This window comes from Argopecten irradians, chromosome 15, assembly GCF_041381155.1.
Source record: "Argopecten irradians isolate NY chromosome 15, Ai_NY, whole genome shotgun sequence".
Taxonomy (NCBI): domain Eukaryota; kingdom Metazoa; phylum Mollusca; class Bivalvia; order Pectinida; family Pectinidae; genus Argopecten; species Argopecten irradians.
In genome coordinates, this window is record NC_091148.1 from 14,344,005 (window position 1) to 14,369,540 (window position 25,536).

The 25,536-nt window shown below is 35.9% G+C and overlaps 1 pseudogene; it reads right to left on the minus strand.

Annotated features, from left to right (window-relative positions):
* Positions 1-25,536, minus strand: part of LOC138308603 (solute carrier organic anion transporter family member 5A1-like) — a 27,623-nt pseudogene continuing 2,087 nt past the window's right edge.

Here is a 25,536-nt window from a genome sequence, read left to right on the forward strand (position 1 = left end):
ATAAAATATTTAATAAAAGTTATTTAAAGACTAGCTTCATTTGGCAAGACATATAAATTTGATTGTGAAATATAAAGTATTATTATTAATTAAAGACTAGCTTTTTTTTTGGCAAGACAGAGCATTAGGCTTCAAACTAAAAATATTGTTTTAATTAAAAAGTTTCAACATGTAGCTTTACCTGACAAGAAAAAGAATGAAAACATTTTTGGAAACATTTTCCAAAAATAAAGAACAGCTATATTAATTTAGCAAATCAAAATGATTTTCTATGATTTGTAAGCAATTAACTAGTCAATATCAATTTAATTAATTAGAACATGGCAAGATATTTTGACATATTTTCAAGTACAAATTTCATTACTTGTAAATCTATATACTTGTACTGATATGTATAATTGAAGTTGTTAAATATAATTTTAATAATAACAAAATCAAACCAAAACAATCAAATTTGCTTGACCTTATTGAAAATGGCTTAAAAAACTAAAGTGACATTCCTTTGTTTGGACACCAGGTACATGTTGAAATTCTAACCATAAAATGAATGGAAATTTGGAGAAATGATATGGTGCCGATAAGTAATATCACAAATAAATCTTATTTTACAAATTATAGGGATTGTTTATGTACTATTTGTGTTTTGATCATATCTTATAATTGTTCAGAGAAGAATACATGTTTCCAATTTTGTTCCATTCTATCGCTGCTGTTTCAAACGAAGGAATGCTTCTTTTACATCACTTTTACATCTGTCTCTTTCTCCACAGCAGTTTTCTGAATACCTGTGTCATCAAATTATCCTAGCCAAATAATATAATACACATTTGCAAAAACTTGACAATAACATGTGTTTGTTAAGATATTCAATCCCATATATTTGGTATCGGTGACTATTTCAAAAACTAAAAATCCAAAATTCTTTTCTTCACAACTTATAATGGGGGATAGCTGAAAAATTATTGTAAATATTGCAACTTTGAAAAATACAACAATTTACGGTTCATTATTCTAATCCTGATTCTTTGCATTCAACAATGAAGGATATAATTGACTGACTTTACAAAGAAATTAAGATATGCAAGTTATATATTAAATTTTAAATCTGAATATTAACTGATATTAAACATTTCAGCAAAAAATATAATTCCGCTTAAATGAATGGCAGGTAGAACATGAAATGTCATTTTATCACATTTTTTTTGTGTTTAAATAAAATGTCAGTACATACGTATATAATACATTGCAATAAATTTACAACATCGTTTCATCAACTCAAATATCACAATTTGTTTTCAAACATTACATAGAACAATCAGCTCAAATTGTAGTAGATAGCTCAACGTTGGTGTCACAACTATTTACACAACAGTATATTCACATGGCAAGACATATATATATATATTTACACAAAAGTTCATCTTTGCACAGGTAAATTGATGCTATTACGCATATAGAGAACAATCATATACAGAAAACTTTGCAAAATTTTTCCACAACAACACATTTTTCTGTATTAAACATGTGCACTTCAAACTAACATACACATGTCTTTCATCACACAGATTTCCATAGCTTACAATCATACAGCTGACTCGACTGGTCGGGTTAATGAGAAGCTTGTTTCTGGAGTGTCTGAGTCACTGTCACTATAGTGATTGTGGTCCTGTGTGTAGATGGTACTGCAATGGTCCACTGTTTCCTGGCTATAAATTGGTAATACATTGTCATGATAACTGGACGCTTGACTGTGAGTGCGACGATGCCCCGATCTACGGTCAGTGTCGCGACTACTCTGACTGGACGTACGCTGGTGTTTTGTGCGCTGATCGTAATCCATATCCATTTTGTTTATGGAGTTCACGGAATTCATCATTTCACTGACCTGCAATAAACAATTGTCTCTTTTGAACTCCTTTGAATACTACCACAGATTCCTTTAATATCAATATCATTTACGCTCTGTCGGCGATGGAGCATCTTTAAAATCAGTACACAAAAGTACATTTTAATTTCCCTTTGGCCTACTGCAAACCAACTTATTTTTAGCAATTTTTAGCAAAGTAATTTCGCGATCTAAACTTACCTGCATTTTCAGTGATTTTATTTTTGTGATTTATTTTTATCCATGAAATTTAATGGCACATGGATATAAATTGGTTTACAGTATAAGACTATCAAAGCACCAATGACTCCCAAACCTCTTTTCTTACCTAACAATTTTACCTTAAACACTTAGCCAAAGCACCAGAAGAACAGAATTACTATTACAGAAAGGTAATTTTACATGAAATCACTTTTTAATACTTACCGAGAGTGTATTCTGGACATCCTGTTCATTTCTCTTCTTTATCAGGAACCATACAATCAGAAACAATGTAGCACCTAGCAGTTTCAGACCAGCTGATATGCCTGGAAAGTAAAACAGACACTGTATCACTGAAATATAAACCAATAATATACCACCGGACTAGAGAACTTCTCATCTGGATATGTAGAGCGTAAACCACAGGTTCTAAGTTTGATCCCTAGCAGAGGTACCATATTTTTTAACATTTTGTCATTAAGCATTGAACGTCTCATCTTGGCATTCATAACCAATTATGAATGCCAACTGGGCAGAGGCAAATTCAAGATGAAGCGCTAATTATATTTACATTTGATAACAATTTTATGATAAAATCTCAAGAGATATTGCATTTATAATGAATAAAGATTTCATTATCATCAAAGACAGAACAACCATCTTCGATAATTGCTGGCACGATAGTTGTGACATCACAATGATAATGACATCATAATAAGTGAATGGCAGTTCATAGACTGATGAATGCCAACTGCGCTTGGTAAGTTCACACATAGTAGGGCTCAGTGAAAATGCAAATATTTAAATTTAAACTACCTCTGCTAATCAGCTGTGTTATACTTACCAACATATTTGTATCTAAACTGGACAATATCGTAAACGAGACAGGACCCGTGGCGTCCGCATCTTTCCTTCCACAACAAACAGGCGGTGTCTATTGTGTTACCAAACATGATAGGAGACGGGATGTACGCTGTAAAAGATAATTATAAAAGTAGGATTTAACTTTCCTATACCATTCAACAGCATGCATTTTGGATGGACTTTTTAAGTTATCCCGCAATTGCAAGGGAGAAGTTTACACTGTCTTTTACCAATATGCACCATCAGTAGAGAAAAGACAGCTCCCATGCATAAGATTTTTACTGTTAACACTCATCAAGTCTCATGCTAACCAGCCAAAATCTTTCACTCAGGTTGAGATGTCCCTGTCCACTTGACAGACCGATGTTAGATTTTATCAATCAAAGTCTGTTTGGACTTTGAACTCAAGTGTTCTGATTATCAAATGTATCTAACAGAAGTTCATTCCAAACTACTACATTATAATACATACAAAATTCCACCTCTACTAAATGTATATAGACCAGATGTAATAACCAGAGATAAAAAATGGAAAATCTTTTAAAAAAAAGGCTGAAATTTACTCTTCTTTTGTGTGTGTGAAAACTATATGGAATTACATGTACCAGGTAGCTGTTTTCTGAAAGTCTAAAAGGCTGAAATCAGCCAATCGGCTGAAGATTTTCATCCCTGAATTACAGACTTACCAAACAGCCTGAGTATGACAAACTGCATGCCGAGAGCGAAACACCTCTCCTCCTCGTGTACTGAGCGGAGAGTGACCATGAGGAGAGGCATCTGTGTACCAGCCACAGTGAAGGTCACTCCCACTAGGAGGATCAGGAAGGGGAAGAGGTTCTGACACGTCGACTTACACGGACCTTTAGTCGCTACAGGCGACATGATCACCTCTGGAGATATACTGATGTTGTCCATTATACAGGAACACCCGCTGAAATTCTGTTAAAAAACATAACAGTTGTTTGTTAAAGTGCTTATATATATATATCGATACCCCAAATCCTACAGTTTTGATATGGTTTAAACCTGATATGATAAAGCTGGAAGAGCATTTTTCTCTCCTTTAACTAACGATAAGATGTCATACAAAAAGAGAAGATAAGAAGTGATAAAAGTGAAGTCTGCAACACGAACTAGGCCAAAAAAAGATAAATAAATAAATGTCTGTGTAGAGTTACAACGGCAAAATAAAATAGGGTCGGTCGGTCAGTCAGGAGGATTTTTTTTCTTTTTTCTAAATATAATAATTCAATGTTGCTTGTTACGAGCATTTCCATTGGCTTAAAAATTTACTTTATCAGCCCATAAAGGAAAAAATGGCGTCGCCGTTTGTAACGTCGCTACTTCTTTGCCCTATATAATATACACACACAGATGTTCTAACATAACATGTTATTTATAATTGAAACTTGTATTTTTTATTTCGGGAACGTATCTTATTGTAATTTTAGTCGAATTACTATAAAATAATTCATTTTTGCTTGTTACGAGCATTTTCATTGGCTTAAAAATTTACTTTATCAGCCCATAAAGGAAAAAATGGCGTCGCCGTTTGTAACGTTGCTTCTGATTGGCTGAGATGACGGTGCATTAATTTCATAGACAAAAGAGTCCCAAAATGAAAAATCTTCGCGGTTTATTTAGAGTACACTCAGATTTTTTGTGTTATATCTCCATAACATAAAAAAATCTATTCAAGTTAATCCTTAAATAATAATGGCAGGAACCGGAGTCCGAGATCGAAATCCCGACTTTTAATTTTTTTCGTAGAAAAGTGGGAAAAAAAACCAATTAGGGTTGGGGGGGTAAAAAATTAGGGTCCGTCAGGTAACCCTAAACAGACATATTAATATTTTTGGCCTTATCACATTAATAGATTAATTGCAACTTTTGTTGAACTCAAGTGTATGGGAAATAACTCTATGACAAATGTTTTGCTTGGTCCCTAGTGTGGTCTTTAAAAGACAGGTTTGACTTTACTTTGTTGGTCCCAAGATTTGTTATGGTACTGTGATCTTTATAAGCAGTTAACAATGCTTAGCTGTTCAGTGAAACTCGGTTAATACGAACTCGAAGGGACCAAGATAAACCTTCGAGGTATCCTAGTGTTCGAATTAAGCGAGTTCTCAATTATAAGTCTACTGACGAAAGCACCTGTTTTTTATCATGTCGCCATTTCAGCCGGGGTAATGTTTATGTACAAGTAATGAACATGTACTGCAGCTTTACAATTGATTATCGCTGATGATTGTTGATACAATATAATTTAGGTTCATGGCTAAACATTAAACAGTTTTTCCCATGTTTTTGTAGTGGTAAGCGGCTTTTGAAATGCTGTTTTATGGCATATTTGTGCAAAAGAAATCAGCATTTTCAGCGATCACAGTGTCCAAAAAATCTCTATACGAACATTTTATGTATGATTTAGGTCATTGGGACCAAAGAATTACTTAGTATTATCAGAGTTTTTGGAGTTTTCTGAATTCGAATTTTCCGAGTTTGTTAAACAAAGATAAAGAAAGAATTCAGCCGGGACCGGCAAAGTATTTCGTATTAAGCTGGGTTGTCGAATTACCCGAGTTCGTATCAAGCAAGTTCCACTGTATATCAAACTATAATAATATAAGTACCATGAGTTTTTCCTGTGGCGTGATATAGCTGTAGAATCGAGTACAGCCTGCGTGACACGGGGAGAAGTAGGTGATGCCATTGATGCCACATATCGGCTCAAGGTCATTATTGGAACAGGCACAGTCCATGTTACAGGACGACGTCAGGTTGGTCTCAACGGTGATCTGTTCCATCTCCGAGCTGTAAAATATACATCACATTTAAACATGACCTGCCATATACATGAGAATATGACGTATAACATGCTTTCTTTCGTGATATTTCACACTAGCAAAGTATTTATTGGTATCAAATATTGGTGGCTGGTTTATAGCTATTAAAACTGGAACTTTCACCAGAGTGGACAACTAATACCACTCACTGCACAAATTTAGTTATAACTCCATAAATGGGGGACAATGCAGAACCCAATTTAGAGATTACTCAACTCCCCCTTTATGTCAGGTTTTCTGTGTACCAAATTTTATCAAAATCTGTTAAAGTAGTTTAGGAGAAGTTTGCCAGACACCATTGTATCTACAGACTGACAGACGGTCAGACAACTTGATTCCAGGCAGTATACCCCCATTTAACTTTGTTGCGGAGGGTATAATAACCATGAAATTAAGTTTAATTGCCAAAAAAAATCATACATGGTGGGGGATTATAAAGGTAAGGGGAGGTAATTCACTAATGTAGAAAGAAAAATTCATCATTCTTATTCATTATTCAATTTACTGTTACTCTTTATCAACACTTTTTAAGTGTTTCCAAAATTAATAAACACATGATTCTAAATATACTTAAAAGTCTATCTATTTGGTGATATTAGTTCTATTCTCCACAACAGATACAGGCTATGAGTCAATTGGTTTGAAGTAACCATCAAAACCTCAGGACAGCATCAGTAACTTACCTGTTGAAGTAAGGTAGAACCAGCTATTTTAAGGTTTTCACATCCAAGATGTTACCAAGCAACAAGAACTTACCTGTTGAAGTAAGCACTATACGGATATGTAGCACCGGCTATTTTAAGGTTTTCACATCCAAGATGTTACCAAGCAACAAGAACTTACCTGTTGAAGTAAGCACTATACGGATATGTAGCACCGGCTATTTTAAGGTTTTCACATCCAAGATGTTACCAAGCAACAAGAACTTACCTGTTGAAGTAAGCACTATACGGATATGTAGCACCGGCTATTTTAAGGTTTTCACATCCAAGATGTTACCAAGCAACAAGAAAACTTACCTGTTGAAGTAAGCACTAAACGGATATGTAGCACCGGCTATTTTAAGGTTTTCATCCAAGAATGTTCCAAGCAACAAGAACCTTACCTGTTGAATAAGGTGGAACCAGCTATTTTAAGTTTTCACATCCAAGATGTTACCAAGCAACAAGACTTACCTGTTGAAGTAAGCACTATACGGATATGTAGCACCGGCTATTTTAAGGTTTTCACATCCAAGATGTTACAACAAGCAACAAGAACAAGGTTACCTGTTTAGTAAGCACAAGAACTTACGGATATGTAGCACCGGCTATTTTTAAGGTTTTCACATCCAAAGATGTTACCAAGCAACAAGAACTTACCTGTTGAAGTAGCACTGTACGGATATGTAGCACCGGCTATTTTAAGGTTTTCATCACATCCAAGATGTTAACCAAGCAACAAGAACTTACCTGTTGAAGTAAGCACTATGAGGATATGTAGCACCGGCTATTTTAAGGTTTTCACATCCAAGATTGTTTACCAAGCAACAAAGAACTTACCTGTTGAAGTAAGCACTATACGGATATGTAGCACCGGCTACTTTTAAGGTTTTCACATCCAAGATGTTACCAAGCAACAAGTACATACCTGTTGAAGTAAGCACTATACGGATATGTAGCACCGGCTATTTTAAGGTTTTCACATCCAAGATGTTACCAAGCAACAATTACATACCTGTTGAAGTAAGCACTATACGGATATGTAGCACCGGCTATTTTAAGGTTTTCACATCCAAGATGTTACCAAGCAACAAGATATTACATACCTGTTGAAGTAAGCACTATACGGATATGTAGCACCGGCTATTTTAAGGTTTTCACATCCAAGATGTTACCAAGCAACAAGTACATACCTGTTGAAGTAAGCACTATACGGATATGTAGCACCGGCTATTTTAATGTTTTCACATCCAAGATGTTACAGCAAGCAACAAGTACCATACCTGTTGAAGTAAGCACTATACGGATATGTCTAGCACCGGCTATTTTAAGGTTTTTCACATCCAAGAGGTTACCAAGCAACAAGAACTTACCTGTTGAAGTAAGCACTATACGGATATGTTAGCACCGGCTATTTTAAGGTTTTCACATCCAAGATGTTACCAAGCAACAAGAACTTACCTGTTGAAGTAAGCACTATACGGATATGTAGCACCGGCTATTTTAAGGTTTTCACATCCAAGATGTTACCAAGCAACAAGTACTTACCTGTTGAAGTAAGCACTATATGGATATGTAGCACCGGCTATTTTGTAAGGTTTTCACATCCAAGATGTTACCAAGCAACAAGAACTTACCTGTTGAAGTAAGCACTATAACGGATATGTAGCACCGGCTATTTTAAGGTTTTCACATCCAAGATGTTACCAAGCAACAAGAACTTACCTGTTGAAGTAAGCACTGTACGGATATGTAGCACCGGCTATTTTAAGGTTTTCACATCCAAGATGTTACCAAGCAACAAGAACTTACCTGTTGAAAGTAAGCACTATACGGATATGTAGCACCGGCTATTTTAAGGTTTTCACATCCAAGATGTTACCAAGCAACAAGAACTTACCTGTTGAAGTAAGCATCTTATACGGATATGTAGCACCCGGCTATTTTAAGGATTCACATCATCCAAAGGACGAAAAGAAGGATATAAATCCCATAAACACGCTAATATATCCAAAAACAAGCTCTATCGCCACGCTGGGACTGCCACCAATACCAAATATAGGGAGGGATGCTTTTAGAATAAATGATCGTACATTATACTACTGAATTTATTTCTCCACAAAACAATATACCATTTTTAATCAATTAACACCCCACCCTTGTGATTCAATATAGGCAGCCCCTCCACTTTTTGAGGGACCTTGATTTGACTTATATTGGGCGTTAATTACAGAGTCGCAAAAACTATGAACAAACTGCTGTAGATTCTCTTTATTTGATTTCTTTTGCAAATTGATGAATGGCTTATATGGTATAATTTCTAGGTGCAATAACTTTCCTCGCTTGTGAAATAATTTAACCCCGCCGCGATTTCTTCTAATATACCCGCCCTATTCACTGTTCATATTTAACACGCTCTGCGCGCATTTACCTGGGTCAATTACGGTACTTAGATTTCATGATTACTGCTCTTTTAATGTGGAAGTGGTTTTTTGGGCCTTTACACAAATAGCAAAGATCTTTCACCCACTCTCCTGTGTAACGAAACAGTGATTTAATCGCTATAGTTTTTTTTTATGTTATTCTACAGTGCAGGAGTAATAACTCTATCTAATTCCCACCAAGTAAGAATTTTTAGAAATTAGTGATAGAGTTATGAAATTTGAAGATTACGATACATATGAAAGAGTACTGTGAAACCTGCCTTAGTGACCACCTCTGTACTCTAAGATCCAACCTGCCCAAAATAAGACCACCTTTCAGGGTACCAAATGTTTCATTTCAATAAAAATTAAACCTGTGAATAATCGAACATCTGGCTTATACTAAAGACCATTTTTTCATTTGTCCATTGGGAGGGCCTTTATACTCAGGTATGACTGTACTTCATCAGATGATATCATTTAGAGCTTACTTTTGGTCGTAACTGAAAGCGTTCTTCAGTATAAAGCCCACTACTAAGATACGAACACCAGCTCCTGGTTATTACCTGATCCCTCCTACAAGGAATATAAAAAATAAAATAAAAAAAATGAATTAGTTATCAAAACAACCTCTCATCTCACCGACACACCAGTATTATTTATTCATTTATGTTTGTTTTTAGCACATGACATAAACAGTAGGGAATACCATGGGAGTAGGATCATCCGCTATCTCTTCGCTATATAACGTCCCTCTTTTTTATATTGGGCATTAACCACTTCAATACTATCACTGAACTATCTAACACCAATCTGATCAAAATTAAGTACTTGTAATTTTCGCTAACACTATGATGCTCTACGCACACTTCAATAACAAGATCTATCAAACTCCCTGTTTAGGGTCACCTCCGCATGGACTCCCTGGCTAATATCCTCCCAGAATAGGTCACCTCAGCATAAACCCCAGCTGATTACCTCCAGTCTAGAGTCACCTCAGCATGACGCCGCGGCCTATAACCTCAACGATTAGGTACCCTCAGCACTGGACCGGGCCTATAAACATCTCAGATAGGTTCACCTCACGCATAACCACCGGCCTATTTACATCAGATAGGTCTACCTCTCGCAATGAACCCTGGCACCTATAACCTTCAAGATACGGCTACACCCTCAGCATGACCCTGGCTTATTAACCTCCAGACTCCTGCGTCAACCTTCAGCATGACCCAGGCCTCATTAACCTCCAGATAGCTAATCGCAGTAGCCGTTTATGCTTCTGAGAGAATCTCACTCATCCATCACGGAGGACTTCATAGGCAACACACTGCATTGGCTTTATAATAGGGGTCATGCTGAGGCTGCTGCCCCTGAAACGAGGGAGTTGCTTAAATCTTTAGTCGCTGGATTATAACATATCGAGTATTGTAGTAAGAGCTCGGATATTACAAGCCTAATTCTTAAGTTGATTTGAGCTTTTAGTGATTACAAAAATTCACAGGCCAATATTAATACCAAAAACAAATTCCCTTATTGTTACTGTAAAAGGTGCATTATGCAACAGATTTGGATGGTTCCAAAAAAGTGTACTCCAGGTATATTGGAAGAAAGACGACTCCAAATCCGCGGACGATTGGTTATCTCGCCAGCCTGCATACCTCAGGCACGGCATCAGGTCGCCTATCTTGTTGAGTCAGCAGGTTCCAGGATGGAGCGGCGGATTGTCTGTAACGAAAAATCTACACACTCTGACAAGGATTTATCTCCCTTTGCTTGAGATGGACAGTCTGATAACACATAATATACACAATCAAGAATCATTTCCTATTTTTTCAGATAAAGTTCTACAGAAAATAATATTAAACAATTTGAGAAGTATTATCTCACCTTATCACAAACTACAAAGAGTGTTATGTACATGAATGGTATATACAAATATGACAAATATCTGAATGACTTATCCTCCCTTGGTGATCATATTGGACACAGTACCAAATTATCTCCCCTAGTGTAAAATACCAGTCACTAAGGAATATAATTAACTCCTTGTCAAATATCAAAATGTAAAGATGTCCAACACTAAATAGCAAAGAATGTCTGGAACAAAGGATGAGTTATCTCCCCTTCATCATAAACAACGCGAAGGCAAGGAGCTGTAGATGACAACCGAACATAAGACGAGTGCAGTAGCCAAATAAGATGGTAAATTGTCCATTTTATCACAACCTGGTGTGGTATTTTGAAAATGGATAATCATCTTATCTAACTAAAATACGTTTAATCTGCCTTACGAGATTTTATGATATTGATGTGTCATGTATTTGAAATGCTAGAGAAGGCAGTGGCACACAGCTGCAAGGTGAAACTGTGAAGGCCCTCGTGGCCAGTATTAGGGCCGTTGGGTGAACTCACAAGCTCAAACCACATTGTGTAGCAAATAGAGGAAATTTTTACCTGATGCTTGCGATCATTTAGAATCCAAAACGCAAATGTCAACACTTTTTAAATTTTGATAGAATGTGATCCTTCATCAATTTCAGTAGTTCAAAACTGCCGCCGCTCTATTTATATATAGATACCACGTTTTCGATACACTGTATGATGCAGTTCGAAATATTTATTTTGTTTTTTTCCTACACTCCCTGAAATCAACCGCTTGATTAAGATTCCAATACAACTACATAAGATAATCATGAAAGCAGTTGCCTGGGGGGGACACTACATCATTCGTTTGCCGCTACGCGGCAAACATAATAGTTAAGTCAGCGCTTACTCACAGATGTCCTTGCTGGTGCCAATGTTCAGCACCATTTTTTTTCAACTTTCGCTGAGAATTGTCATGATATAAACATGTGCTTACTGTTTATGTATATCAATATATTAGCTGTAATCATATACTATATATAACTACATAATTGTATGTATTAGTCTGTAACCAGCTTTATATACATTATTGTTCCTCTCCTTTATTTTTTGCATTAGCTGTACCACATTTACTATACTATATTGCATTAGCTGTAAACCATTGCGACTATACACTATTTTATTAGCTGTATACCATTCTTATACATTTTGCAGTAGCTGTATTACCATTTATTATCATATTGTATTACGCTTGCTATACCATTTGCTACGCTTACATACTTGTATTTAGCTGTAACCATTTATATACATAATTTTATTAGCTGATCTACCATTTTATATACATATTTTATTAGCTGTAAACCATTTACTCTATACATATTGTATTCGCTGTGACCATTTTATTTTCATATTGTATTCAGCTGTATACCATTTATACGTACATATTGTATTAGCTGTAACCATTTATATACATACTGTATTAGCTGTAACCTATTTATATACATATTTTATTAGCTGTAACCATTTATATACATATTGTATTAGCTGTAACCATTTATATACATATTGTATTAGCTGTGACCAGTTATATTACATATTTTATTAGCTGTATAACCATTTATATACATTACTGTATTAGCTGTAACCATTTATATACATATTGTATTAGCTGTAACCATTTACACCATATTTATAGCGGGTAACATTTATACATATTGATATTAGCTGATAAACCATTTATTATACATATTGTATTAGCTCGGTAACCATTTATATTACCATATTGTTATTGGCTGTAAACCATTTATTATACATATTGTACTTAGCTGTAACATTTATTCTTAAAATATGCATTATGCTGTAACCATCTATATACATATTGTATTAGCTGTAACCATTTATATACATATTGTATTAGGTGTAACCATTCATACACATATTGTATTAGCTGTAAACCATTTATATACATATTTTATTAGCTGTATAACCATTCATATACATATTGTAGTAAAAACACCAATCCTTTTACATATACAGTTACATACATTCTCAACACCTGCCTGAATAACACATATATTATATTAACAGGTAAGATACATTAGAAACACATACAGTTCAAACCTCGATGTAATCGAAGTTCAAGGGAACCGTCAGAAAACACTTCGATAAACATCGAGACTTCGAATTATTAGTGGTTGTAAATTTAGACCGTATGTTTTTATTATTACCATGACCAACTGTTGGTTGTTAGTGTACATGTCGTCTCCGTTCTGTAAACTATTATATAATCATTGTATTTACCCACAAGCAAAACAATCCATTAAATAAAAACGAAGTATGCAATTAATCACATGTATTGCTATCGTTTGCAATACATAGTATATTATAAACAAGACTTACGTGTGCTAGGACTAACCCATGTACAAGTGTTCGTTTGGGGAATATTTAGCGATTGTTGATATTACGGGATATGAATATAAAAACGAAAAACACGTTTTACAAACGAAACTAAAAAAGGAGGAAACGAAAGCGCGGCAACACCTCAAAAATTACTTCGATTCTAGAATGATCGATTTGCTCCAGTATTTTGCTAAAGTTGTGCAGTGCATGTAAAAGTTTTGAGTATGAGTTACTAATAATCTGGCATCGCTATTTACAGTTCCGTAAATTCTACTAAACCGCTACCAAATGGCGGGGGTGTGCGAACTATAAAAGACGACTAGGCCTAGCTGTATCTTTTGCCGTACTAATGTTTAATAACGCAGCTTTTAAAAAACAAAGCACCGGGTATCGGTCTGATTAGTCGATATTAAAAAAAGGACATAGTCTATCAGATCCCCCGCCAATGGAGTATTTCAACAGCTGAAGTAAGTATGATTGTGGTGACTGATGTGTATTGAAAAAACAATGAGGCCCAAAGGGCCTTAACGGTCATCTGACTACCTTGGCAATAGTAAAATTAATTTTATATGGTGTCACTTTGTCAGGACCACATCAGGATCATTTTTCAATTTCTTTCAACAAATTTAATTTCAAACAAGAGGCCCAAGGGCCTTAACATATAGGAAATTAATTAGATATAGTGTCATGGTAGCCATCTTCGATTTGGGATCAACCAGAGATGTAACAACACATTGTCGGGACCATGTCAGGATCATCTCATGCAAGTTTCAGCCAAATCGCACCGATAGAACTTGCGAAGAAGTTCAAAATGTGTTTTCAAGATGGCGGCTTTGGCGGCCATCTTGGATTTCGGATCGACCCGAAATATAACAACACTTTGTCAGGACCATGTCAGGATCATTTCATGCAAGTTTCAGCCTAATCGCACCGGTAGAACTTGAGAAGAATTTCAAAATGTGTTTTCAAGATGGCGGCGGTGGCGGCCATCTTGGATTTCGGATCGACCCGAAAAATAACAACACTTTGTCGGGACCATGTCAGGATCATTTCATGCAAGTTTCAGCCAAATCGCACCGGTAGAACTTGAGAAGAAGTTCAAAATGTGTTTTCAAGATGGCGGCTGTGGCGGCCATCTTGGATTTCGGATCGACCCAAAAAATAACAACACTTTGTCAGGACCATGTCAGGATCATTTCATGCAAGTTTCAGCCAAATCGCACCGGTAGAACTTGAGAAGAAGTTCAAAATGTATTTTCAAGATGGCGGCTGTGGCGGCCATCTTGGATTTCGGATCGACCCAAAAAATAACAACACTTTGTCAGGACCATGTCAGGATCATTTCATGCAAGTTTCAGCCAAATCGCAGTGGTAGAACTTGAGAAGAAGTTCAAAATGTGTTTTCAAGATGGCGGCTGTGGCGGCCATCTTGGATTTCGGATCGACCCGAAAAATAACAACACTTTGTCGGGACCATGTCAGGATCATTTCATGCAAGTTTCAGCCAAATCGCACCGGTAGAACTTGAGAAGAAGTTCAAAATGTATTTTCAAGATGGCGGCTGTGGCGGCCATCTTGGATTTCGGATTGACCCGAAAAATAACAACACTTTGTTGGGACCGTGTCAGGATCATTTCATGCAAGTTTCAGCCAAATCGCACCAGTAGAACTTGAGAAGAAGTTCAAAATGTGTTTTCAAGATGGCGGCTGTGGCGGCCATCTTGGATTTCGGATTGACCCGAAATATAACAACACTTTGTCGGGACCATGTCAGGATCATTTCATGCAAGTTTCAGCCAAATCGCACCAGTAGAACTTGAGAAGAAGTTCAAAATGTTTTTCAAGATGGCGGCTGTGGCGGCCATCTTGGATTTCGGATCGACCCGAAAAATAACAACACTTTGTCGGGACCATGTCAGGATCATTTCATGCAAGTTTCAGCCAAATCGCACCGGTAGAACTTGAGAAGAAGTTCAAAATGTGTTTTCAAGATGGCGGCTGTGGCGGCCATCTTGGATTTCGGATCGACCCGAAAAATAACAACACTTTGTCGGGACCATGTCAGGATCATTTCATGCAAGTTTCAGCCAAATCGCACCGGTAGAACTTGAGAAGAAGTTCAAAATGTATTTTCAAGATGGCGGCTGTGGCGGCCATCTTGGATTTCGGATTGACCCGAAAAAATAACAACACTTTGTTGGGACCGCTGTCAGGATCATTTCATGCAAGTTTCAGCCAAATCGCACCAGTAGAACTTGAGAAGAAGTTCAAAATGTGTTTTCAAGATGGCGGCTGTGGCGGCCATCTTGGATTTCGGATCGACCCGAAAAATAACAACACTTTGTCGGGACCATGTCAGGATCATTTCATGCAAGTTTCAGCCAAATCGCACCGGTAGAACTTGAGAAGAAGTTCAAAATGTATTTTCAAGATGGCGGCTGTGGCGGCCATCTTGGATTTCGGATTGACCCGAAAAATAACAACACTTTGTCGGGACCGTGTCAGGATCATTTCATGCAAGTTTCAGCCAAATCGCACCGGTAGAACTTGAGAAGAAGTTCAAAATGTGTTTTCAAGATGGCGGCTGTGGCGGCCATCTTGGATTTCGGATCGACCCGAAAATATAACAACACTTTGTCGGGACCATGTCAGGATCATTTCATGCAAGTTTCAGCTAAATCGCACTGGTAGAACTTGAGAAGAAGTTCAAAATGTGAAAAGTTAACGCACGCGGACGGCATGCGCACGGCGCACGGCGGCACGGACGCTATACGACCCTTCGGGCAGACGGCGGACGGCGGACGACGAACGGACGAAACATGACGACTATAGGTCATCCTGACCCTTCGGGTCAGATGACCTAACCGGTTTTCCAAATGCTGCGGAAATGAACCTGGTACAAAAATATGAAAATTTTCAGCAATGTTTCCATGGTTACGGAAAAAAGTGCAAAAAATGAAAACCTAAAAATAGCAAAAGGCACTACTAGACCATAAGAACAATGTGTCTATGAAGTTTTCATGGAAATATCTCTGCTGGTTTTAGAGTTGTGCTCCGGGAAACGATTCTTACACAAAAAATCTGCCATTTTCAGCAATGTTTCCATGGTTACAGAAAAAAGTACAAAAAGTGAAAACCTTAAAATAGCAAAAGGCACTACTAGACCATAAGACCAATGTGTCTATGAAGTTTCGTGGAAATATCTCTTCTTGTTTTAGAGTTATGCTCCGGAAACGAACCTGGTACAAAAATATGATATTTTCAGCAATGTTTTCCATGGTTTACGGAAAAAATGCAAAAACTGAAAACCTAAAATTAGCAAAAGGCACTACTAGACCATAATAACACAATATGTGTAAGAAGTTTCGTGTAGGAAATTTCTGCTACTGGGTTTATAGAGTTATGCTCCGGAAACCATTCGGTACGGACGGTGACCGACGGTACGGACCTGAACGGAAACCATTTGTATATCCCCTCGCCAACTTCGTTGGGCGGGGGAATAATAAACCTTGAAGATAATCAAGCTAGCAACACAAGCTGGTCAATAATACCTATTGTACCGCCGAAGGGCCGTCGCGTCGGACAAGCTTAGGTGTTGAAACGAATTGCCGCGGGGTATTGGCAAACACTCTGAATCTGCAACAGGTAAAGTTTTTATTCGAATCATCGAGAGTCTTGTGTCCAGTTTCCTATGGATTGCTATAACAAATGGACCATGAAAAAAAGTGTCGATACATCCGAGAACTTCGATTCATAAAATACTTCGATTCATACATGGGTTATTATATGTTATATAGTGAAGAAATGCGCGCGCGATCCAGGACAAAAAGTTCGATACAGCGAGAAATTCGATTCTTCGAAGTTCGAAATCATCGGACGGTTTTGGGACTGTACATTATAATAAATAGATATTATATCTTTTATACTTTATTCCCAACAACAAAAATATGATCATCTTTGTAAATAAATAATTGGTGTCCTGTAAGAGGGAGTTTCAAGATCTCAAAACAATGTGGGTAAATAACAATTTACTGTTCATTAGTGCCATTTCATGTGATTGTGATGTCAATCTTTTGACACAAATATTTTTGACGTTCATTATAATCACTGGAAGGTTGGGACTATATTTCTAATTGATGGTTAATTGTACTTAACCTACGTCGTTTTAGTATCTTAAAAACTAGTATTCACACTTTCTATGGGAATATTCCAAAATGTAATTGCAGTGGGATAGTTTCAATCACAAGTAAAACTAAACTTTAATCATGAAGAACTGTCATAAACATCCTGAGCATGAGGTATCAGTAATAAAGCTATTGAAAAACAAACTCACTGTGGATTTTTTTTAAGTTGTCAGACTCAAATTGCAGTATAGTAAATCTCTGCGAAAATAATAAGCAAGTTTGCAGTTTCAGATCTCTAGAGATAATTAAAAGGATGGCAATTAGTCTAATTAAGTACTGGAATCAATGAAACAACCAAATTTTAATTGTGTATTTACACTTAACAATTACACCATGTATGCCGGTTGTAGGACTAACAATAGCTTGTATCTTTTTTTTAATTAAATAAAAGATGCAAGCTAAAATAACATTGACCATTATATTAGTTAACTTTAATCTTACAAAAATAAAATAACATTAATTAACTTTAAAGATCCTCCACCGCCGACGGACCATAAATGGTACTCATCATTTGAACTATAAATTGGTTGTTTATTCGTGCATATGTATGTCTAATTAACACCAAAAAATACGAAATGATCTTATTTTGCTTTTTGCGAATGACGCCAATCAGTACTTCATTCCATATACGATATAGTGCCACGGACTTTTTTTCGGGATGCAAAAAAATACTTTTGATTTTTATATCTTGAAGTGAAATGAGAAGCTCATACTTTTCAATGGTGGTAATGGTGTAAAGTAAGTATCTTTTATAAAGAAAAAGAAAAAATACTAAATCGCCTTCTCCTGCATTTGATAGAGAAAAAAAACGTTTATCAGCATGTGGAGCATCTTTAATCTAAAACATGACCTGCCATGATCTAACATGAAGAATGAGTGAACAGCTATAACATGCTTTTCTTTTCGTTATATATTTCACACACTAGCAAAGTAATATTATTAGAGTATCAAATATTGCGTGGCTGGTTTAATGCCTATTAAAAACTTGCAACTAAACAAAAACAAAAAACACAATAAATAAAAAATATCACAGATGTGGACAACTAATTACCAAAACTTCTAGCTGCCCACAAATTTTTAGTTATAACTACCTATAAATGAGGACGGGACAATGCAAGACACCAATTTTTTTAGACGTTACTCAACTCCCCGTTTATGTCTAGGGTTCTGATGTACCCATTTTTATCTCAAAATCTGTTAAGTAGTTTATAAGAGAAGTTATGCCAGACACCATTCTTGTATACTACATAGCCTGCACAGCTCGCACGCGTCAGTACATCTCATGATTCCAGGCAGTAGAGCGCCCCCATGTTTAACTATCTGAGTTCTCAGAGGGATGGCTATAAATAACCCATTGACATTACAGTTTTAATTGCCAAAAAAAATCATACATGGTTGGGGGATGTATACAAGAGGTAAGGAGCGAGGTGTAATTCCTAATGTAAAAGAAAGAAAAAATTCATCCATTCTTATTCATTATTCAACTTTACTGTTACCTCTTATCAACACTTTTTACAGAGTCTGTTTCCATAAATTACAAATAAACACTGGATTATCTAAATATACTTAAAAGTCTATCTATTTGAGGTGATATTAGTTTCTATTTCTCCACAACAGATACACGGCGGCTATGAGTCAAATTGGTTTGAAGTAACTCATCAAAAAACCGTCACGGGACAGCATCAGATAACAGTATACGCGTTTGAAAGTAAGGATAGAACAGCTATTTTACAAGGTTTCACATCCAAGATGTTTACCAAGCAACAAGAAACTTACCTGTTGATTAAGCACAATATGATAGTAAGCACTATTATAACGGTTTTTCACATCCAACGATGATTACCCGAAGCAACCTTACCAGTGAAGTAAGCACTATACGGATTTATGATATGCATCCCGGCTATTTTAAGGTTTTCACATCCAAATGATGCTTACCAAGCAACAAGAACTTACCTGTTGAAGTAAGCACTATACGGATATGTAGCAGCACCGGCTATTTTAAGGTTTCAGACAACACATCCAAGAATGTTACCAAGGCAACAAGAACTTAGCCTGTTGAAGTAAGCACTATACGCGATTATGTTGCACCGGCTATTTTAAGCGGGTTTTTCACATCCAAGATGTTACCAAGCAACAAGAATACCAAGCCAACAAGAATCTTACCTGTTGAAAGTAAGCACTGAACTATACCGGATATACTGATATGTAAAGCATCCGCTATTTTAAGGTTCTTCACATCCAAGATGTTTACAAGCAACAACGAACCTGTTGAAGTAATATTTCGGAATAGCACCAGGGCTAATTTTAAGGGACGAAGAAGATATATCCCATAAAAAGCTAATATATCCAAGTCAAGCCAGCTGTGAGCTGTCACCATAAACAAAATATAGGGAGGATGTTTTAGAATAATTGATTACAATACATAGTGATCAATCTACGTGCCGCATCGCCGATGTTCATGGACTCACAGAAATATAGAAAGGACCCAGTGATAATTTCTGGGAATAGGGTATCTATAACACCTGGTGGACCCATGTTTACCACATAAAACATTGACAAGGACCCACATGGAAATAATCGTAGAAGATTGCAACACATGAATATAACTGAATATATCATGATAAAACAATGCATACCATAATTATCCAATCTAAACACAGGCATCCCTGTGATTCCACACAGGTCACAACGTGCCGAAGCCACTGCCTTTTTTGAGACCTTGATTTGACTCACATTGGCTTAAATACAGATTAAAACTATGAAAACTGTGTAGATTTGCTTTATTTGATTTCTATTTGCAAATTGATGAAAGGCTTATATGTATAATTACTAGTTGCAATAATGTAATAAATATCGGCCCCGACTTTATTCTATTAAACGCCCTTTCATGCATTTTTATTTAACCGCTCTGGGCATTTACTGGGTCAAATACAGTACTTAGATTCATGATAATGCTTGTGATGTGGAAGTGGTTTTTGGGCCTTTACACAAATAGCCAAGACCTTTCCCAACTCTCCAGTGTAACGAACCAGTGATTTAATCGCCTATAGGTTTTTTTTAATGTTATTCTACAGTGCAGGAGTAATAACTCTATCTAATTCCCACCAAGTAAGAAATTTTAGAAATTAGTGACAGAGTAATGAAATTTGAATTTGGATACATTTGAAAGAGTACAGTGAAACCTTCCTTAGTGACCACCTCTGTATAAAGACCACCTGCATAATAAGACCACTTTCAGGGTACCAAATGTTACATTTCAATACAATTTAACCTGTGAATAATGACCATCTGGCTATATAAAGACCATTTTTTATTTGTCCATTGGGAGGTCTTTATACTCGGGTATGACTGTACTTTATCAGATCATTAAGTACTTACCTTTTGGTCGTAACTGGAAGCGTTTGAGTATAAAGCCCCCTACTAAGATACCGACCACCGCTCCTGGTATACCGATCCCTCCTACAAGAAAATGAATTAGTTATCAAAACAACCTCTCCTCTCAAAACAGGCTCACAACACCAGTATTTTTTATTCATTCATGTTTGTTTTTACATTATGAAATAACAAGTGGGAATACATGGGATAGGCATAGCTTTCTCTTCATATTTAACCCTGTTTTTATAGTGGGCACATAAATGGCATAAATCAACTTCACTGAATATTAACACCAATATAATCAAAATTAAGACTTGCAAATTTCGCAAAACTAGATCTAACAGCTCCCATATTTAGGGTCACCTCTCAGCATGACCCCGTCCTATAACCACCAGATAGGTCACCTCAGCATGACCCAGGCCTATAACCTCCAGATAGGTCACCTCACAGCATGACCCTGGCCTATAACCTCCAGTTAGCGGTCACCTCAGAGCAATGATCCCTGGTCTATAACCTCCAGATAGGTCACCTCAGCATGACCCGGCCTATAACCTCCGAGATAGGTCACCTCAGCATGACCCCTGGCCTATAACCTCATGAGATAGGTCACCTCAGCATGACCCGGGCCTATAACCTCCAGATAGGTCACCCTCAGCATGACCCCTGGCCTATAACCTCCAGAAAAGCATGTCTAACTCAGCAGACACCGGCCTATAACCTCCCTGGTCACCTCATGACCCTGCGGTCAATAACCAAGATAAGGTCACCTCAGCATGACCCCGGCCTATAACCTCCAGATAGGTCACCTCAGCATGACCCTGGCCTATAACCTCCAGATAGGTCACCTCAGCATGACCCTGGCCTATAACCTCCAGATAGGTCACCTCAGCATGACCCCTGGCCTATAACCTCCAGATAGGTCACCTCAGCATGACCCTAGCCTATAACCTCCAGATAGCTATAGCAGTAGCCGTTTATGCTTCTGAGAGAATCAATCACATCAGAGACTTCATAGGCAACACACTGATTGGCTATACATAGGGGTCATGCCGAGGTGACCCTGAACGGGGAGTTGTTAAATCTTATATTGGAGTATAACATATAGAGCATGGTAGTAGAGCTGAATTACAAGTCTATTTCTAAATAAATTGAGTTTAAGACTTACAAAAATTCAAGGAATATTAATACCAAAACAAATTCCTTATTTACCTGTAAAGAGATTAGCAACAGATTTGGAGGTTCCAAACTGAGTCTCCAGGTATTTTGGAAGAAAGACGACAAATCCGCTGACGATGGAGATCTCGCAGCAGATACCCAGGCACGTAATCAGGTAGATCTTGTTGGTCAGCAGGTTCAGGATGGAGCGTGGAATGTCTGTAAAGAAAATATACACAATCAGACAAGGATTATCTCCCTTTTTCGAAGATAGACAGTCATACAGATTATATATGTATTAATGTCAGCCTCACAGAAAATATACACAATCAGACAAGGATTATCTCCCTTTGCATGAGATGGACAGTCTTACACATAAATATACACAATCAAGAATTATTTCCCTTTTTTTTCAGAAAAAGTTCTACAGAAAATCATATACACAATTTGAGAAGTATTATCTCACCTTATCACAACTACAAAGAGTGTTATGTACAGAATGGTATATACAAATATGACAAATGATTAACATCATCAGTTTCATCTGAATGATTATCTCCCTTGTGAATCATATTGGACACAGTACTAATTATCTCCCCTAGTGTAAAATACCAGTCACTAAGTAATAATTATCTCCCTTGTCAAATATCAAAATGTAAAGATGTCCAACAATAAGGAACAAAGAATTGAACAAAGGATGAGTTATCTCCCCTCCATCATAATCAAGAGAAGAAGGAGCTGTAGACCGAACATAATCAGTAGCTAAATATGATGGTAAATTGACCATTTTATCAAACCTGGTGTGGTATTTTGAAAATGGATAATCATCTTATCTAAAATATATTACTAATTTATGATATGATGTGTCATGTATTTGAAATGCTACAAGCAGTGGCACACAGCTGCAAGTGAACTGTGAAGGTGTGGCCAGTATTAGGGCTTGGGTGAACTCACAAGCTCAAACACAAGCTGTGCAAGAGAAATTTTATACCTGATGCTTCACATTTAGAATCAAACGCAAATGTCAACTCTTTTAATTTTGAAGCTGTGATCCTTCATCAATTTCAGTAGTTAGAGAGTTTAGCACTTCAAAACTGCCTTATTTATATATAGAACCGTTTTAGATACACTGTATGATGTTGTTGAAATATTATTTTGTTTTCACTCTGAAATCAACCTCAATGAAGCTTTCAATACAACTACATATGATAATCATGAAAGCAGCTGCCTGGACACTACATCATTGTTTGGTTCAGCAAAATAATGTTAGGTCTGGCTTACTCACAGATGTCCTTGCTGGTGCGAATGTTCAGCCATTTTTTTTTTCAACTTTCGCAATGTTTGTATAAACATGTGTTACTGTTTATGTATATCATATATTAGCTGTAATAATATATATATATATACAAATACATATTGTATTAGCTGTAACCATTTATATACATATTGTATTAGCTGTAACCATTTATATACATATTGTATTAGCTGTAACCATTTATTATATACATATTGTATTAGCTGTAACCATTTTATATACATATCTTTATCAAGCTGTAACCATTTAAATACATATTTTATTAGCTGTAACCATTCTATATATACATATTTTATATTAGCTGTAACCATTTAATATACATATATTGTATTAGCTGTAACCATTTATATACATCATTGTATTATAGCTGTAACCATTTATATACATATTGATTAGCTGTAACCATCTTTATATACATATTTTATTAGCTGCGTAACCATTTATATACATACATTTATTAGCTGCTTACCATTTATATACATATTTTATTAGCTGTAGACACATTTAATATACATATTGCACTTAGCTGTAACCAATATACATTATTGTATTAGCTGTAACGCATTTATATACATATTTTATTAGCTGCTGAACCATTTAGATACCATAGTTTTTATTAGCTGTAAACCAATTATATATACATATTTATATACATATTTTATTAGCTGTAACCATTTATATACATATTTGTATTAGCTGTAACCATTTATATACATATTGTATTAGCTGTAACATATTTTATTCTGTAACCATTTTATATACATTAGCTGTAACCATTATACATATTGTATTAGCTGTATAACCATTCAATATACATATTGTATTAAAACACCAATCTTTTACATATACAGTTACATACATTCAACACCTGCCTGAATAACACATATATATATTAACAGGTAAGAACATTAGAAACACATACATTATATAAATAATATTATATCTTTATACTTTATCCCAGCAACAAAAATATGATCACTTTAATTTGAAAATAAATAATTGGTGTCCTGTAGAGGGGGTTTCAAGATCTCAAAACAATGTGGCTAAATTCAAATTTACTGTTCATTAGTGCCATTTCATGTGATTGTGATGTCATCTTTTGACACAATATTTGTGACGTCATTATAATCACTGGAAGGTTGGACTATATTTCTAATTGATGGTTAATTGTACTTAACCTACGTCGTTTTAGTATCTTAAAACTAGTATTCACACTTTCTATGGGAATATTCCAAAATGTAATTGCAGTGGGATAGTTTCAATCACAAGTAAAACTAAACTTTAATCATGAAGAACTGTCCTAAACATCCTGAGCATGAGGTATCAGTATAAATCTATTAAAAACAAATCAATGTGGATTTTTTCAGTTGTCTGACTCAAATTGCAGTAGTAAATCTCTGTGAAAATAATAAGCAAGTTTGCAGTTTCAGATCTCTAGAGATAATTAAAAGGATGGCAATTAGTCTAATTAAGTACTGGAATCAATGAAGCAACCAAATTTTAATTGTGTATTTACACTTAACAATTACACCATGTATGCCGGTTGTAGGACTAACAATAGCTTGTATCTTTTTTTAATTAAATGAAAGATGCAAGCTAAAATAACATTGACCATTATATTAGTTAACTTTAATCTTACAAAAATAAAATAACATTAATTAATTTTAATCTTACAAAAACAAAATAACATTAATTAACTTTAATCTTACAAAAATAAATAACATTTAACATTAATTAGCTTACAAAATCAATCTGAAAAAAAAACTCTTAAATTTTGTGTATTTCATGAAAGACTAAAATAATTTCCAGTCCTTTAGTAAAAAGAAAATTCTTAAATTAAATGAGGAATTTTACTTAAACATTCTACAGGATATTAATTTATTACCACAATCCTTCACAAGGTAGAGCAAAAGTTGTCTCCCTTTGTCTGCAGTTCACTGTAACTACTGGTATACATTGTGGTTATATCAAGCCACTTGTTGGTTACAATGGTCTGATCACAAATATATATATATATCTTACAAGATGCCCAAGGACCTTAACGGTCATCTGACTACTGATGGGCCTTTACAGTCGTCTTGACTATACCAAGGTAACAGTTGACACACTTGCCAACTTTTTGAAATTCCCATGGGGGTAAATTCTGGTGTTTCAACTTTTAACCTCAAGAAAGTATATTTATTAAACCCTATGAAGAAATTAAATGTTGATTTTTTTGCATATTTTGACCTGTTCTTTCTGATGGTATAGTAAGATTTTTGACATTTTGAATAGTGAAAAATTTGGACTTGCTAAAATGGCCTCAAACAGGGGTTCAAAATCAGAAG